General features: G+C 46.1%; 1 protein-coding gene across 5 annotated transcripts in view; it reads right to left on the reverse strand.

Moving 5' to 3' along the window:
* LOC130678838 (steryl-sulfatase-like) overlaps window positions 1-15,152 on the reverse strand; it is a 469,951-nt gene that overhangs the window by 303,863 nt on the left and 150,936 nt on the right. The window lies entirely within an intron of this gene.

Here is a 15,152-nt window from a genome sequence, read left to right on the forward strand (position 1 = left end):
TGTTCCTGCCATTTTCCCCTTTGTTAGTTCTCCACTTGTGAAGCAGACATAGCTCACAAAGTCAGAAACTCCTTACTTAATCAACCAGTGTCGTATGAATCAACACGATTTTCCCCTGACCTTGAGAAGCACGACTATTAAGGTCAGTCCCGTTAAAGTCTATGCTCAAAAATGAAAAGATGGGGGTGGGGGGCCCAAATGTGCGTGTCCACCTCTGGACCTAAGGACCTGGACTGTAAAAAGATGCCCAGGGTTTAGGCAGGGGGCTGACCCCGGGGGCCCAGATCAGGGAATAGACACCTGGGAATAGGGGCGGCCCTTCCTTCTATAGCTTCCTTCTGAAGCCATGAGGACAGAGAGGGGCACCCCATTCCTCCTCAAGGTGGATGAACCTGGACACTAATACCACAGCCTGCAGAGGGAAGGGCATGCAGGGGGCCCAGACTCGAGGTGAGGATGTGAGCCCGCCACAAGCTGGGAGTTGAAAATCGCTACTTCTCCTAACCATAAATATGCAAAACTGAATCATTTCAATAACTACCGGGAGACGATCAGTGATTGGATACAACATGCACATATATTCATCTATAAAGCTAACAGTCTATTAGAAATATTAAAAATATTTTTCACTGAGACCCAGCCATCTGCAACGAGCGGACCAAATGCATCAATGACTAGAAAAGGAGGCACATGTCCCTAGAACAAAAGATTCATTGGTGAATTTGGGGCTGCAAAGTGGATGTGTTCTGATCTTTAGAGAAACTGTGGTTTTTCAGGCCAGGCATTGGCTACAAAGGAAAAGACTTTCTAAGTTCAAAAAGCTTCTCTTGATAAACCAAAGGCAAAATGGGAAGTTATGTGCCTGGCATTTTAAAATGTAAAGGTCGTCGTCACCACACACAAAGGTAAAATAGGTTTTTGGTGTCCGAAGGAGGAAGGAAAGAAGAGGAAGTCAGAGAACTGAGGTATGGGTGCGCGGGGCCCTCTGAGCTTAAAACCGTGCGGAGAAGGAGAGAGGATCCCACAGGCTGACACAGAAGTCCCTCCAAACAGGAGGGCTGCAGACTGCGATGTCCCAAACCAGGAGCAACCAGAAATAACAGCCACAATGCAGGGGACAAAAGAGCCAGCCACGTGGAGGGGGCCCATGAACAGCCCAAGGGGGTCAACTGGAAGCACTTCTCTCATCAGACAGTGCACCCTAAGCCATGCCCATGGCAGGTGTTCCTACAGGGCAGGAAGCAAGGGGAGAGAAGAGAAAACATGCCTCACTCTCCTCCTGGCCAAGAAGTCACAAAAGCCCGCCCTCAACCTACATACCATTTTGAGACATGGATGGGAGGCAGGTTTGTCGACAGTAGAGGACAATTCCATCCTGGTTGGGAGTTTGAATTCTTGGAATTTACCCAAAATACAAAGCCACAAGAGACTCTGTTACACTCCAAGCCAAGCTTCATGTATTTTTTTTCCTTCCCCCAGTACCATGGGCAGACATGGGAGCTTTCTCTGTATGATGAGGCCACGAGGCAAATCATGACAGCCACCCACACACCTGAAATGTAGGGTACGATTCTTTGACGTGCAAAGTTTAGCTCTTGGCCCCTGGAGTCTTTGGCTATTGCCACAAGCTATCCTTTACCTGCTACTGGTTGCTCTGTGATTCACTCTGCACATGCATCCCGAGCCAGAGAATCAAAGGATGCTCGTGCTAACCCAGATGACTGACAGCTCTAATGATACAGTAATGCAGCCATGCCTATAAATAACTCTTTCAAGTTCAGTGAGCTCTTAAAACATCCAGGGCCTGCCTATCTGTGATCTACGGCTGGGTTCACATGTGTGCTGAATGGCAAGGTCATACCATTCTCACCTAACACTTTTGTTCATTTCAGACTAATTTGTCTAGCATCTGTGGAATAATTACTACATGGAACAGCTATGTGCAGTTCCTTAGTTTGAAGGATTTGATTCCTCTGTGCCCCGAGCCCCTTGGAGGACATGGTTAAACGGACCAGCTCTGTTCTTGTTTGCAGAGGTATCCTGAATCTTACCTACTTCTGAGATATTTGAGAACTTGGAATACGAAGAACACGTCGTCATGTAAAGAGCACATTTTATAAGAGGAAAAATTAACCAGGCTCATTAGTATGAAAAAGAGCCCAATCATTGCATTAAAATTAGGTTACTCAGTTTAACTATTTGACACACATTTATTCCAATTAATTTCAATTAGGAAAAACAAGTGTAAAGAGATGTGTAGACATATAGCGACCAGGCAGCTTGCTGAGAACATTAGACATGACATTCATGCATAACTACTAACAGAACTAGTAGAGAGTGAATCATGCCTTCTCAACCATCAGTCCTACTGGCTACAAGTCATGGTGTGACCAACCTTAAATTAAATATCCATTAAGAAGTCTAATCAATCTTGACATGCATGCTATTTTTTTCCTTTTTTTTTTTTATTGGTTAAGAACATTAATAATGCATAAGAATTACAGAAGTCAATGAGAGCTGTCTTCTTTCCATCTCTTTCTCCTTTTCTTGGGATGGTGTAACACAAAGAAAAGGCCAGGAGAGGCCAGTCTTTCTGAAGCACACCTTGGTGATGAATATTCAAGGCAGATCCCAGGCAGAATTGCCCAATCGTGACACATTTATGTCGGAACTTGAAATCTACCATTAACGGTGCAAATCAAAGACTTATAGGAGCATTAGCTGGCTGCACCTCCTTTTCTGCAGGTCCCAGACCTGCACCCCATGGTCAGTCAGCAAAAAGGAAACCAGACACAGGCCTTTACCAGGCAGAAATGACCCTCCTGAAGGCCAGGTGACAGATAGAAGCACAGGGCACGATGATCAGATGAGGTCAGGGGAAACTTGTGTGGGAAAAGCAGACAAGTCATCGAGTGTCTTTAGTGAGAAGTGAAATTTCTGTGAGAATGAATCTGACAGGCGGTGAGGTATGAGGATGATCGAATGTTTAAGAAAAACCATTTCTCAGGGATCAATGAAACAGAAAAATGGTCATGTGAGACTACAGAACAGGCTTTACAAAAACAACAGGTACACTTGTTCAGCACCTTTTATATGCAAAGTGCTGCACATATATTACTTCTAACTTTAACAACACTATTGAACCGCCAATGTGTTTTATTCCCATTTAGCAGAAAACACAACTGAGACTCAGAGAAATGTCAAGGAACACCCACGCTCCTTACTGGAATCTCAAAGCTCCTGCATCCCTGCCACGCCCAAGGGAAGAGAAATAAGTTCCTTTATGACTGAAAGGCGTCTGCAGGTACTACATAGAGAATCAGGTGGACATGTAGGGATAACGCTCAGGATAGGATATGGCCCAGAATCAAGGATGTGTACAATTCTCCAACCCACATAATGCAGAACTCTAGAACGGGAGTGCAGCTGGGCCGTGAACATTTAAAATCACAACTACATTTTAAGATTGTTTCCCTGTGCAGCCGATTCAAGGGCAATCACAAAACGCTTGCTTTTAGAGACTTGTTATACCATCAATTTTCCTTTCAACATCCCTTCATCCCTCTTTCTAGCACTGCTTTTATTTGTAATTGCCAGGATTGCCTATGGTACAGGTTTCTAGGAGCTTTTCAAGGTGTGTTGTGGTAGAAACTAATTAAAAAATTGCTTCAATTTGTTTTTCTTTCCAATTTCCTCTCTCAGTTCTTACAAAAATACAGACAGTGATATTCCCCCCAGGTTTTACATGCTTAACGATATTTTCTTTATAGTTTGATTAGATGGCACATATTTATCTTTATTTAACAAAAAGCTCTGAAGTGTTCAATATTTCAAACTGTAGTGTAATATGCTAGGAAAGGCACAGAATTCGCAGGGGTCCTGAATGCGGTTGAACAGACATTCATCAAACTATATGCAAATCAGTACCTACACACAAAGGAGTAACATCCTAAGTAAATGAGTCAGAATTACCAGCAAATGTTACAAGTAAATTAGTTAAACAGCAACAATAATAACTAAAAAACCCAGGAGGATCTGAAGACCTGCAGTTTGGTCATCACACAAGTGGCCAGTAACAAGTTTCTCTCTCAACTGAGAAGTTTCACTTTGTTTTGCTGTTCAGAGAAGTGGTGGAAAGAAAGACGATGCTTATTTGAGTTTTAGCTGCAGAGCTGATGGGAGAGAGAGACTACAGGAGTTCAGAGTTAAGGAGGTCCTAGCCCTTGAGATCTCTGGAGGCATCACTCAAGGATGCCGTGTGCTGTATTCTATTGGAGAGGCTTTCAAACTGTGAGACTTGGACCCCTGAGAGTCTGGGAGCTGGTTCTTAGGGTCCTTGAGAAAGATCTGCCTTCATAGTCATATGCAAAAGCCATGTCACCTTGCTGATGGGTACACTGATGGTGCAAAAGCAGTGGTAGGTAAAACGGAGCATCTTAGCACTGATCAAGACAGGGGTCCCACACCATGCTAGAGTTCACCACCACCATGCTCCGAGTTAAAGAACGCCAGTTTCACTTAGGAATGCTGATGAAGCTATAGAAATGACTGATCTTCTTAAATGTCTCTTAAGTATATGTCTTTTTAATATTTTCATGAGGTAATCAGAAGCACACAAAAATACCCTTCTCCTGCACAAGTGAAGTTTGATGTTGTGTGCAGGAGAAAAATAAATAAAAATGTGTTATTTGCTGGGGTAGTGAGGTGAAGGAGTCATTATCATGTTTACTGATGGAATGACTGACAGTCAAAAGCAGTTCAGAGTTGGGTATTTGGTATTTTCTCAGAAATGAGCAAAGTGGGTCTGTCCCTTCATGGAAAACGACGGACAGTGTGTGTTGCCAGTGACAAAATTCAAGATTCCAGAAAAAAAGTCAGACATTCAAAAGACCTGCAAAAATGTAAAAAAAATGTAATACCACTTTTTACTATTTTCTTTTAACTTTGGAAAATATAGTTACTTTTCATGAACATATTTTAATATGTGAAGCAGGTTTATCATAAGTGTCTCCATTTTAACTTCTAATCTGGTGAACTTAACAGATAAAAGCCATATAAATAAAATCTCTGTGGGCCCTCAATCATTTTTAAGGCTGAAAAGGGGTCCTGTGGTTCAACAAATCATTGCAGAACCACTATTTTAAAAGCTTCCTGGTTTGTGCAGGCAATTAGGTATTATATTCCTATGCTCCCAGGTGGGCTGTGGGGGTTTGTTAGCTGGCTGGAATATGTCTTGATTATTTATGTGAAGACTATTAACTTTAGTGTTGCCTTTATTCTACCTACCAAATCACTTTCCTTAGCATTTCAGCCCTTCCTTCTGACTTATAATCATGCCACCAAGCTCTCCAATCACCTTCTCTTGCTTTCTCCTCCCCGTGCACATTTCTTCAGTCTACTGAATGATCTCTTGTGGTTAAATACCTGTGTCTTTGGAAGGATGGATGGGGGAGGCAGACGCTCAGTGCTCAGGTGGCCACCAATGAGCCTGCTTCCTGGTAATCCACACCCTGGGTCAAAGCCTTCCCTGGTGAGTAAGTCTGACCTAGCAACTTACTTGTAAGAAACACAATATAACAGAGATGATGGGGCATCACATCCATCACCAGGGCACAAAAGAGTGCAGCCTTATCTCACTTCTAGTCTCTCCTGCTTTCTCAGCTGGCTCATTTGGAAAAAGCAAACTGCCATGTTCTGTGCTGGTGCTTCCCATGTGGAAAGGAATGGAGAGAAACCTCCAGCAAACAGCTGGAAAGGAACTGAATCTGCGAACAACCACACGAGCTGAGCCATACCTTCAGCCAAACCTTCAGATAAGACCGCAGCCCTCACTGGCACGCTGACGGCAGCCCTGTGAGAGACTGTGAAGCAAAGGACCCAAGTAAGCTGTGCCTGGATTCCTGACCCACAGTGACTGAAATAATGAACATCTGCCATTTTAAGCCCCTAAGTTTATGGCAGTTTCTTAGGCATTACACACAAGGAATACAATGAGTGTGTGGGGTATTTCTTCTAAGCACGTCAGAGTGTGTCTCGATGTGGGGAACATCTCCAAAGATTTATCCATTGCGCTTTCCACTAATTGATGTGGAGGTCACAGTGCCTAAGAATAGCAAGTATTTAATAAACATTCACCAAAATATTATAGAACATACTAAATTCATTTTGCAAATTCATGTAAGGCTCTGTGCTGGAGTCTGCATGCAAAATCAAGATGATCAGGCTGTGTTTTCTGAGCTCATGAATCCATCACTGATGGTGGGAGCCAGCCTAATACACTCCTATGATAAAATACTGCATAAAGTCAGGTACTGAATGAACAGGACATTAATAAGCCCCATATTAGGATAACCCCTTGAAGGAAACAACTAAGTGAAAATTGCTTTACAGAGAGTTTGTGTTTTGAAAAATCACTGGGCTTTTGTTGTGAGCAGAATGCACCCCCACTAAAGATGTCCACTTCCTAATCCCTTGAGCTCGTGAACAAGGCACACAGTAATTACATCTGCAGATGTAATTAAGGTCACAGACCTTAAGCTATGGAGGTAATCATGAATTACACAGGTTGGCCCAATCCAATCGCCCAAACCCTAAAAAGCAGAGAACTTTTCTCCAGTGGGAGTGGGAGAGATGTGGCAGAAGTCAGAGAGACCTGAAGCTTAGGCAGGACTCAGCACGCTGTTGTTCGGAAGACGGAGTGGATGACATGGCACAAGGGGGAAGCAGGGGGACACAAGGAGCTGAGAAGGGCCCCTGGCTGGCCGCCAGCAAGGAAACAGGGACCTCAGGCCCACGCCTAGAAGGAGTTGAATCGTGCCAACCACCTGAACGAGCCTGACGTGGACTCTCCGTCAGAGTCTGCAGGTAAGATTTCAGGCCACCCATCCCCTTGATTTTCACCTTACGACGTCCACAACACAGAAGCAAACTAAGCCTCCCCCTGCCCCCAAACTTCTGACCTACATAACCATGAGATGATAATAAGTGTGTGAGGTTTTAAGCTGCTAAGTTTGTGAGAATTTTCTAGAGCAGCAATAGAAAATGAAGAGAGGCTTCTAAGGGGAAGACGGGGAGGGGAAAAGTCATTGCAGGCAGCAGGACCCGTTAGCGTGAGCCAAGACACACACGGTTGCGACCAAGGAGAGGAAATGTCGACTTCTCTGATGTGACGTGAACATAAGAAACATGCCCAGAGGCGCAAACAGAGGCAGGGACACCAGGCTAGCAAATCAGCGTCAAGAATAATAGTTCCAACTCTTGCACACAGATCAGCGTGGGAATAGGCTGTAGGGAGGGTGATCAATTAGAAATGATCTCGATAAGACATGACAAGACCCTCAACGAAGAGAGTGCCATTTGGAATCAATCAAAGCACGCAAGTTCAAGAGATATTTCTGAAGTGGAATCAACAGAACTCAATAATAATTAAATGAAGAGTTGTGAAAAAAAAAAGGGGGACTTCAATATTTTGAGGCTAAATGCATCAGAAGATGGGAATGCAATTCACGAAAAGCAAGAGCCAGGGTGGTGTCTATCTTCCACCTACAGGGAAAGGGGAGGTTGATTAATTCTTCTCAGGAAGTGTTGAGCTTTAAAGTGTCCAGTGAGGACTTTATGACACTGACTGCAAACTTCAGGGAAGGTGAGAGCCCGTGAGCAAGGCGGGAAGGGGTTCTAAGAGGAAGTTCTTACAGCCAGGAGGGAGTACGCAATGAGAGATGGGAAAGTTCAAGGGGTAAGTCCTATGTACTAGAAAGGCAGTGGGGAGAAATGGTAGGAAACAGAAAATTCCTCCAAGGACAATATGTGGTCTAAGAAGCTAGAGGGGTCCCTGGAATGGGCGGTGCCACAGACCCAAGAGGGAGGGCTTTAAAGAGACAGAGCTGGTTCACAGTGTCAAATGTCAAGTAGCGCAGAGGATTCCAGCAGGATGGGCATATGGAAAGGGGCCACTCGAGTTGGCCACGGGAAGACCAGGCAGCCCTTTGAAAGGACCACTGGCATGGACAGCGGTCCAGGGAGGTGTGCTCTGTGCTGGAGGGAGAGCCAGAGGCAGAAGGAACCCGGTGCATGTCGGTATTAATGTAGCAAAAGGTTCTATGATGCAACAAAGAGTGCCTGAAGTGCTCGTGTCAGGGGAGGGGTGACAGGCATCGTAAAGAAAGGGTGGCTGGTGAGGGGCCATGGTACAAAGGAAGAGCTTCAAGATACCGAAGAAACAAACAGGTGAGTCTTCCAGAGGAGTCTGCAAGACAGGGATAAAATGCAATACGAGGCACAGAGAATATCTGAGTGAGGTGTGGAAGTGGTGCACGAATGTTGGCCAACAGACATCTCCACGTTGTTCAGTAGGAGTCTGGAGACAGGGACATAGGACAGCAACTCGGTGGCAGGGACCACCGTGTGAACAGGTCATGCAGTAAGCCCACCAGAGGGCTGCTGAGGAGGCATGGGATTTGCAGGTGGCCAAAGAGGGCCAGGCGTGCTGTCTACATACTGCAAACTCTTGGAAGAGCTAGTGCATATGCGTCAACCACATCCCGTTGTAATCCTCCAAGCTGGTAGGTGTCTTTATGGGCACCTTACACGACAGGAATTGAGTACATGGCCACACAACATGGTGTTTTAAAAGCAGGCTGGTGGAGCACGCAGGCCTCTGGTCTCTGCAACCACCTGACACTGGGGCGTCCGGGGTGGTGCGTGCCCGGAAGCAGGGCAGACAGGGAGGTAAGGAGGGTGAGGGTTTAGTCCCTCCCTGGAGCTCTCCACAGTGCGTTCTCCCTTCATCTCTCAACCAGTGCAGCCAAAACCACTCCGGGGCCTGGTTACTCTGTGCAAAAGCTTTCTCATGCACGTGCTTGCTCGTGTTGCTGCTCCTGACATTGCACAATTGGGCTGTCATGGGGACGGTGTCCCCTTTTTTCTTCCAGTGCAGCTGGCCCCTCCTTGGCAACATCCAACAGTGGGTACAGTGAATCAGTGGTGACCCCTGGCTTGGCAATGATGGCTGTCTTCACGGGATGGCTGTTCCAAGGCAGCCAAGAGTCTTGGTCACACAGGGACCAACCAGCACATCAAACACGCCATGCATGGGATGAGGCTCATTTTCTCCAGCTTGCCATACAGCCTAACACATCCCAGGTCTCTGACTGGTGGCTAACAGAGGCTAGTGACACTGGAGTCACATTGCCACGAGGAAACTGCGGCTCTAACACTTATGGGAAGTCGTGGGGCACAGGACTCTCCTTTCCAAGTCTCTTTTCCATGCACCCACTGAACACTACCTCCTGCAAGTAAAGTAAAACTGAGAAAATCATCCCTCCCTCCTGGGTATAGCATGAATATAAGATGATGTAACGTTAGCAAGACTTGTGACATGCGGGGATGGACATCATTACGGATGGCAGATGGGGTCAAATTGCCACCACGTTTTTTAGAAATAACAGAGTCCATATCCATAAAGCTTTTAGAACATCACCTGGTGCCTAGTAAGCAGGCAGTAAATATTAGCTAATTTTGACTTGAAGTGGGGCTGGTGTTCCTTTGCAAGTACCGGCTGTCCTCTCGAGATAACTAGGTTGCAGAGCAGTGCGTGTTATTGTTAAGAGTTCGGGGAAACTTAATGACATGTGAAGAAAGACATCCAAGTGCAGCACCCACCAGGGACCCTGAACAGAGCCCTATTTTTGCAGAGAAGTCATCTCTTCCTCTCTTGTTCTCTGCCCCACGTTCAGCTTTTCTGCATCTCTTCTCTGCTCCACCTGTTCTCTGTACCCACTGTGTCCTGGCTTAGCTGGCTGCCCTCTCAGAACTCCAGTCCTTGGGAGGATCTCCAATGTCACCTCAAGACACGACTGTTCACAAAGCTCAGCTGGGGCCCTTCTAGCCACTGCCTGGTTTCTGAGGCTCTCGAACAAGAAACTTTGACCAGAAATGGGGCTGGTTCAGTGGCTCCTTCATGCCCTGCCTTGGAGGTCACACATTTCTATGAGCCTAGATGCAGCCATTGCCTATTGCTATCTGCCTGCGGGTGTAGTTGGGGGGCTGAGGTGGGCCGGGAAGGGGTTCCCTGGCTCAGAAGTGGGCATGGCTCTCCACAGGCTTTGGGCTGGAGTTGCTCTAGAAAAGAGTTCTAGGTAGAGTCATTACCTGGAAATATACCCCGGTCACGCTGCTGTGCATGGATTTATGCCCCTCCACTCCCTCTCCTGACATCATTTAGTCCATTGTGGAGCATTTTCTATGGCGTCTCAGAATCCATGAGGAGAAAAGAGGAGCAGCCGTCTGTCCTCAGAGATGTACACGGGTCTGCAGCAATGTCACCTCTGAAGACAGCCACAGTTTACTGCATCTGCTGATACTGAATTCATTTACAATCCTAATGGAATTTAAATATGCCTTGTGCCGCGATGCCTGGGGCTCGTGCCAAGATGCTCAGTGCAGAGGGATATGGTGGGGAAGTGGGTACCAGGAGCCTGGCGCTTAGCACCTTTGGAGAAGGGTCAGATCACCTCCCTTCATCTGGAAAGAAACAAGAATCTCTTGCAAAAATTATGCATTCCGTTCTGGAAGCGAGATTCCAAGCGCATCCTCGCTGCTGTTCAAACCACAAAAGTATGACTTGGTGAAACATGGGGAGGCGTTCTGAGTGGCACGGGATACTGTGCAGAGGCTGGTACTGGCCCTTCCAGGCAAAGGGTTCTGAGCATCACTAGCCTAGCCTGTGACAGAGGAAGGGGCTTGCTTTCATTACAAAGCCACGAGCGTTTCTGTCCAGCGCCTTCTGCCCGGCTGGACCACAGGGCCTTGAGAGGTGCCACGGACATGAAGGAAAAAGGCAGCTGCTCCACCTTCATTTCCGAGAAATATTTCAGTTCCTTGCTTTTTTGTTTGTATTAATACATCATTCATATACAATCTTATGATTGTTTCACATGAACAACATTGTGGTTTCACCCTTCACCCATATTATCAAGTCCTCACCCCCCCTCCACTGCTGTCACTATCAGCGTCATAAGAAGCTGCAGTTAGCTCCTTTCTTAAAACCTTTCAGTGTTTGCCTCGTCAACCACGCCTCTCACTTCCATTCTTCATAAATAACACACACAAAGGCGCTCAAACACACGCACACAGAAACCCACGCGGGCTCACAGCGCGCAGGCCCAGGACGCGGAAGCAGTCGCTGGCATGAGGAACGACGTCCACCCTTCCTCGGCTCCCTCCTTCCTCCTACAATTCCCCGGCTGGTTTATGCACCCACTGAACACTACAAGCACCACTGAACACTCCTGCAAGTAAAGTAAAACTGAGAAAATCACCCCACCCTCCTCGGTATAGCATGAGAATAAGATGTTGTAATGTTAGCAAGACTTGTGACGTGCGGGGATGGACGTCATTACGGATGGCAGTAGAGGCTGCCAGCATCATGCCATGCAAGATCTGTTCTGCACTTCATTCCTAATGATGCAGTTGTCGTCTGAGCACATAGCTACCCTCACAAGGACTCTTTTGCCCAGAGCCCTTTGTGACTCAGTTTGCGTTCTGTCAATGAAAAATGAGAGTTAAACACTGTCCAACTTCTAAAACAAGCTTGTCGAAAAGAAGAGGCACCCTTTCATCCTTTCCCTCCCCCTTTCCTTTCCCCAGGGACTGCAACGTCATGTGTTGGTCACTTGCCTGGGAAGGCAGCACCCTCAGGATCACAAAAGGACCAACCGGGAGTTCGAAACCCTGACAAAATATGAACCAAAAGCCACCCGAATACCAGCCCACATTCCCCGTGGCAGAGAAAGAAACACAAATACCATGTAAGTCACACTTCATTTGCTTTGAACCTGTGCAAAATATCCCAATGAATACCCGAGGTAATCACAGCTCAGACCGACGGAGAGATGGCGACGTTCATTCTGGGCCCCCGTCTCTCTTGTCAGCGCCGTCCCTCCCTCTTGGTTCTGCTCCTGAGTCCCTCCCACCCGGCCCTGCGTCTCAGGCCTCCGAAAGCCAGCCCGCAGGTCAGCGTCTTCCCATCGGCAGCCCCTGGTTCCTGTAGGGGGGCGAGGATGCCCCAGGAGACCTGGAGCCCTTCAAAAGATCCCCAGCCTAACAGCGACGCTGTCCTGTCCTCTGGTACTGACACTGATTTATGAAGAATGGATTTTCCGATTTGCTATCCCCGTTGGAGTGGGGATCTAGCTCCATCTCTCACCACTTTTTCTACTGAACTACTACCAACCCTTTGTTCAAACAGCTCACTGGGACATGGCATGGTCCCCACGGGACACTAATGCCCTGATCACGCAAACCCAGTGGCGACTCTGACATAACGCCACAGTGCTCAGCTGTGAGGGAGGTGCCCAGATCATTCACAATATTCAGAGAGGTTTTTCTTTCTTTTCTTGCACTGTCAGTAAAATGAGAATGCAAGATAAAAGTTTCTACAGAGAACTCACTGATACCCTGACGATGTGCAGATGACAGCTGAGAAGCCTGAGTACATGCAAAACCTTTGCAACTGTCCTGGATCCTGTGCCAGGGGGAAGACCTTCTTTCCCCTCATCTTCTACATCTGATTAACCACCAAGTCGTGATGATTTCAGCTGCTAAAGTCGAATCACCCACTTGTTACATTCTCCAGAGTTACACCCAAGGTTAGAGTCCCATCATCTCTTCTCGAGACTGCAAACAGTCATCTAAACAGTGAGTCCTGGATCCCTGTGCACAGCTCTGTCTCCACAGTGCAGGAAGGGTGGTCTTTCAAATGCGATCCGCCCTCTCCCCCATTTCAGTTCCTCAGATGGTTCCCCAGCATTCTTTAGGAAACAGGCCAAGGCCTCTGATGAGACATTCCCACACCCTGCTCCCTGCCTGCCTGCCTCCAGCCCCACTTTCCCCTGCTTGTTTCAGCTATGCTCATGAACTTGACATGCTCCGTGATGGTTAATTTCCTGCTTGAACTTGACTCTGAGCTACTATGAGGTGTCCAGACGTTTGACCAAATGTTTTCTGGGTGTGTGTGCAGGAGGCTGGCATTTGAATCAGAAGACTGTGCCAAGCAGACTGCCCTCTGCAACGCAGGTGGGGCTCATGCACTCCACTGAGGGACTTGAATAGAACAAAAAGGCAGAGTGACACTTGACCAGCTTTTGCTGATTTAAAGATGGAGGAACCCACGTGGAGTGTACGAGAAGGGTGTCAATGCTGTGAATAACCCCTGGGCTTGGACGACGAGCTCAAGCCGCAGGGGAGAACTGCAGTCAGTCCCGGCTGACACAGGGACTTCAGTCTGGTGAGCCCTGCCTCAGACAAGCCAGCTGAGTTAACTGCTCTGGGCTTCGGCTTACAGAACTGTGACACGTCCAGCCTGCTATGTTTGTGGCCATCCATTATAGTACCTATGAAAAACAATATAATACAGTTCCCCCCACATCCACGGGAGGAGCAGACATCCCTGTCGCATGCTTTGGCCAAAGAAATGTGGACACAAATGATATTTATAGGCATAGATCTGAAGTGTAGCATGTGTTTCTTCTCGCCCCTCTGTGTGCAACACACAGAGCAGAGACCCATCAACATGATGTACAGACCAACAAGCATAAGAATAAACATGTATTTTTATGCCACTGAATTAGGAGAAGCTTGTTACACAGCATAATTGTGGAAATAGCTGACTAATACATGCCTGTTTCCCAGCCAAAGCCTGAACCACAGACAATACACTTCTCTGAAGGGCTACAACTATGGTTCTCTGCTACTTGGAAATTTAAACAGAATGAGGGGGCACCGGCATCAAAGATTAGAAGGCCAAAAATGCCAACACACTGCCTCAAAACCAAGAAACTGGCAGTGGGATGGAAACAAACCCACACAAGCGAATGTTGTCTACCCAGATCCGTTGAATGCCACATATGCAAAAGTATGTAAATGCTTATGCAGATCAGCCACATCACCTATGCCTAAGAAATGTTACCCTTTTAAGTCACCAAAATGGTGATGCTCATGTATTAACAATCTATGTAAAGTCGAGCCCTTCTGTGAAATGTCTAGGGGTACAATAAGTGAGTAAACGCCAGTCATGCATCCATACACTAACTCAGTTTGATTCTACATCGTCCTTGGAAAATCTCCACCTTTTTTATGACATCAAGCCTTAGGACAGCTGTGTCGTCTCTTCTATCCCACAAATGCAAAGCCAGCTCAGACAAGAAGAGAAAAATTGATCAATCAATTTGATTGAAAGGGTAGAGCAGACACAAATTGTTTAGGATTTAATTCTATGACTAGAGTTTAATTATCATTAACAAGCCCAAGTAGGTGAAGTCTTGGGTAAGTAAAAGTTGAATCTATGTTATATATCATCTGGAACGATTTTAATTAGGTCAAGACCCTATCCTATTATTATCTTTAAACATGAGTTAAAACTATTTAAAGCCTGTGTTGTCTGCCAAAAGAATCACATTTTGTCTTGTGGCTCAGGTATTTTTATTCCCAGAGCTAGGCAAGTTTGCATTTTGACTTTTTATTGCTAAAAAACTAACTCTCCAAATATACCAATATATCATTTGGGATTTGGGGCACAGAGAAAGTCTGGAATCTGCTATGATAGGATTTTCCCTAAGATGTTTAGTTTATTTCAAAATAGCCTGAAGAAAATTAAGAAATTGTCCTCTGAAGGGAGGAGAGGTTACAAATGTACATGACATAAAATCAGCCATTTAGTCGAGATATTTAGGTGGGTGAGAAATTAAATACATGTAGTACATATACAATTTCAGAGCATTATGATTCTATGGGATAAATACTTATACCAGGACCATTTTTCGTAGGCTGTTTGGATCAATCTGAATGGTAGTTGAGCTGAGAGGAGTTTTTCAAGTTATCTTCACCTTCTGGGGGCCTCAGATGAGAAGATGGTTCAAACGTGTGTGCTTCTCTGAAGATCCTAATAGCACCTTAATTTATTAAGAACTTTTTTCGATTCCTTTGACAAAGTCACTGGATCCTATGGAGGAGGCCCATGAAAATACATACACTCTGGGGACACAATATCATTACAGCAATTTATGCAGTATATCTGGAGACATTACAATTGTTATGTTCTGCTCATAGATGACTATGCAACATTTTAAAATATTGAGACTACAATAGTGTTTGGA

This window comes from Manis pentadactyla, chromosome Y (genome assembly GCF_030020395.1).
Source record: "Manis pentadactyla isolate mManPen7 chromosome Y, mManPen7.hap1, whole genome shotgun sequence".
Lineage (NCBI taxonomy): Eukaryota > Metazoa > Chordata > Mammalia > Pholidota > Manidae > Manis > Manis pentadactyla.